Source organism: Entelurus aequoreus, linkage group LG14 (genome assembly GCF_033978785.1).
Source record: "Entelurus aequoreus isolate RoL-2023_Sb linkage group LG14, RoL_Eaeq_v1.1, whole genome shotgun sequence".
Classification (NCBI taxonomy): domain Eukaryota; kingdom Metazoa; phylum Chordata; class Actinopteri; order Syngnathiformes; family Syngnathidae; genus Entelurus; species Entelurus aequoreus.
In genome coordinates this window covers 55,799,745-55,803,912 of record NC_084744.1, presented here as the reverse complement: position 1 = coordinate 55,803,912, position 4,168 = coordinate 55,799,745, and the positions used below count along the sequence as shown (strand labels likewise).

Here is a 4,168-nt window from a genome sequence, read left to right as displayed (position 1 = left end):
CTAGCTAGCGGCTAACATCCATCCACAGTGTTTTAGCTACTTCTAAATCACTAATCCTCGCTTAGATGGCGACGAATAAAGTACGTTTCTTACAAGTATCAGGAATAGCTAAACATGCTTCACTACACACCGTAGCTCACCGGCGTCACAATGTAAGCAAACGCCACGGGTGGATCTACACCTGACATCCACTGTGATGATACCGTCAGAATAATTGTATCTAAGTTATCGCAAAACTTTGTGTTACATTGAGTTCAGCTCGCCCAATCAAAAGGCTTGTAAAATTCCACTGTGTAGGATAGGAAGCGACGCGAAGGCGTCGGTTTCTTTCTTCTATTGTAATCCACAGGACGATTTTGTCTTGACCCAAGATCTACAAAGCGGAGAGGAAGCAGGGCCTGACACCCCTCCAGGCACATTTTCTTTTAACTGTTTTACGACCTTTTTTTTTTTAAACTGTTTTGCAACCAAAGGCAGCGGCTGTTTACGACCCCCTTCCTTTAGAAACGGCTGTTGCCATGTAATCAGGGAAAGTCCAAATAGAAGAGTACAATCTTTTGTCAGAGCGTGGTGGAGACTGTGCAAGAGTACAGCCCAGACGTTTCTACTCAATTGAGCCAAATTGAATTCTGTCTGTTTAATTCCTTGCTTCTTGTCTTGTTTAATAGATGTCATCAGTGTTAGAACCTGACAGATACCAAGTACAGGAGCGTATCTAGTCGATACTACTATGATTACATCAATATTTTTTATCGTCACAATATCTTTTTTTTCCTTTTTTAAAAATGTTTATAAACTCAGGAAATACGTCCCTGGACACATGAGGACTTTGAATATGACCAATGTATGATCCTGTAACTATTTGGTATCGGATCGATACCTAAATTTGTGGTATCATCCAAAACTAATGTAATGTATCCAAACAACAGAAGAATAAATGATTATTACATTTTAACAGAAGTGTAGATAGAACATGTTAAAACAGAAAATAAGCAGATATTAACAGTAAATGAACAAGTAGATTAATAATACATTTTTACAGATTGTCCTTTATAATTTAGACAAAATAATAGAATGATAAATGACACAATATGTTACTGCATATGTCAGCAGACAAATTAGGAGCCTTTGTTTGTTTACTTGCTACTAAAAGACAAGTTGTCTAGTATGTTCACTATTTTATTTAAGGACAAAATTGCAATAAGAAATATATGTTTAATGTACCCTAAGATTTTTTGTTAAAATAAACCTAAATAATGCCATTTCTTGTGGTCCCCTTTATTTAGAAAAGTATCAAAATACATTTTGGTACCGGTACCAAAATATTGGTATCGGGACAACACTACTTCTGGGCTGACTTCCTAGTTTTACAAGTATTTAATTTGACAATTAGCTACTTTAAAGTCTATGTGGTATAAGGAGTAAAACATCATTACAGTATTTGTTTTCCAATATTTGTTAAAAATCCTGCGCTATAGGAGGTTAAAAATATCACAACAATTCAAAAAAAGAAGTCTCAAAATATCACAACTTTTAACGCAATTTTCTTAAACCGCTGCGGCGAATTCCGGCTTTTTCAATCGCCGCGATCAGGAAAAAAAAGCCCGCCAAATCCTGGAGGGATGAAAGCATTGCTGGCTGCCGAACCCCATCCAGCAAAATATGCACATATGCTATGGAAATCAATGGTAAAGCAAAGCAGAAGTCACACAGAAGTGCAACTTGTGGTGCCTTGGTCCAAGTTTCCAACATTATTCGCAAGTAATAATAAGTCCCGCGGTGGCACTCCCAAAAATAAAAAGAACAAGGCACACAAACACGCCACGCAGACTAGAGTTCACCGCCATGTTTCTCGCTGTGCTCCCTTGAGCTGCCCGGCATCTAAACAGCTCTGATGAGGGAAAACTGGGAATTTACCCACCGAAACAAGAACAATTACTTGTTAGCCGCTCCCTGAATAATTCATAGGTGGATGTTTTGAGAGAAGCCCGGCAATCCCTCAGAAGCAACTGTGCTAGATCTGTGGCCTCAAAGATGAGGGCTGAGGGGGGGATTGAAGTGGTTCCAGAGCGGGCTGGAAGCACCACAGCGCCACACTGTGGTGAAAGCACGCAACCTCAACAGTTTTTTTAGTTTTTTAAAAAAAATAAAATAAAAAATGCAGCATCTCAGACTGAAAAGCCAGGCGATATATTAAATAGATGCACACAGCTGTAGTGCAAACAAGCAGTAAACACGACAGAAATCCACCCTATTATAATAATTCAGGGTATACCAAAGTTTCCTCGCCTAATATCCCCCAATTTAGAAAGATTTTTTTTAAAAACGCACTCACCAAAGCCTTTTTGAAGTGTGTGGACTCACCATCACCCTCACCAGCTCGCTAACTCAGAGGGGAATGGCTGCAGTGATTGTCAGCTGCTCTCACTGTGATGAAAGCACGGAACGTCAATAGTTTTTTTTTTGGTTTTTTTTAATATTCATCCAGCAGCAGCCATCACAACATTAAAATACAAAAATGCAGCATCTCAGACTGAAAAGCCAGGCGATATATTAAATAGATGCACACAGCTGTACTGCAAACAAGCAGATATACACCCTATTATAATAATTCAGGGTATACCAAAGTTTCCTCGCGTAAATATTCCCCAATTTAGAATTTATTTTTTTTTTAAACGCACTCACCAAAGCCTTTTTGAAGTGTGTGAACTCACCATCACCCTCACCAGCTCGCTAACTCAGAGGGGAATGGCTGCAGTGATCGTCAGCTGCTCTCACTGTGGTGAAAGCACGGAACGTCAACAGTTTTTTTTATATATTCATCCAGCAGCAGCCATCACAACATTAAAATACAAAAATGCAGCATCTCAGACTGAAAAGCCAGGCGATATATTAAATAGATGCACACAGCTGTACTGCAAACAAGCAGATATACACCCTATTATAATAATTCAGGGTATACCAAAGTTTCCTCGCGTAAATATTCCCCAATTTAGAATTTATTTTTTTTTTAAACGCACTCACCAAAGCCTTTTTGAAGTGTGTGAACTCACCATCACCCTCACCAGCTCGCTAACTCAGAGGGGAATGGCTGCAGTGATCGTCAGCTGCTCTCACTGTGGTGAAAGCACGGAACGTCAACAGTTTTTTTTATATATTCATCCAGCAGCAGCCATCACAACATTAAAATACAAAAATGCAGCATCTCATACGGAAAAGCCAGGCGATATATTAAATAGACGCACACAGCTGTAGTGCAAACAAGCAGATATACACCCTATTATAATAATTCAGGGTATACCAAAGTTTCCTCGCCTAATATCCCCCAATTTAGAAAGATTTTTTTAAAAAACGCACTCACCAAAGCCTTTTTGAAGTGTGTGGACTCACCATCACCCTCACCAGCTCGCTAACTCAGAGGGGAATGGCTGCAGTGATTGTCAGCTGCTCTCACTGTGGTGAAAGCACGGAACGTCAACATTTTTTTTGTTGTTCTTTTTTTAATATTCATCCAGCAGCAGCCATCACAACATTAAAATACAAAAATGCAGCATCTCAGACGGAAAAGCCAGGCGATATATTAAATAGATGCACACAGCTGTAGTGCAAACAAGCAGATATACACCCTATTATAATAATTCAGGGTATACCAAAGTTTCCTCGCGTAAATATCCCCCATTTTAGAATTTTTTTTTTTTTTTAAACTCACACGCCAAAGCCTTTTTAAAGTGTGTGGACTCACCATCACCCTCACCAGCTCGCTAACTCAGAGGGGAATGGCTGCAGTGATCGACAGCTGCTCTCACTGTGGTGAAAGCACGGAACGTCAACAGTTTGTTTTTTTTTTGTTTGTTTTTAATATTCATCCAGCAGCAGCCATCACAACATTAAAATACAAAAATGCAGCATCTCAGACTGAAAAGCCAGGCGATATATTAAATAGATGCACACAGCTGTAGTGCAAACAAGCAGATATACACCCTATTATAATAATTCAGGGTATACCAAAGTTTCCTCGCGTAAATATTCCCCAATTTAGAACTTTATTTTTTTTTAAACGCACTCACCAAAGCCTTTTTGAAGTGTGTGGACTCACCATCACCCTCACCAGCTCGCTAACTCAGAGGGGAATGGCTGCAGTGATCGTCAGCTGCTCTCACTGTGGTGA

At 39.5% G+C, this 4,168-nt stretch overlaps 1 protein-coding gene across 2 annotated transcripts in view; it reads right to left on the bottom strand.

The window, feature by feature from the left end:
* Positions 1-1,398: 1,398 nt before the first annotated feature.
* Positions 1,399-4,168, bottom strand: part of LOC133665071 (kidney mitochondrial carrier protein 1) — a 73,831-nt gene continuing 71,061 nt past the window's right edge. Inside the window, exon 9 of one of the 2 annotated variants that reach the window (XM_062070244.1) lies at positions 1,399-4,168. This exon is cut by the window's right edge and continues 1,166 nt beyond it. The gene's annotated coding sequence lies outside the window, so the exon portion shown is untranslated. The other variant, XM_062070245.1, reaches the window with a different exon arrangement.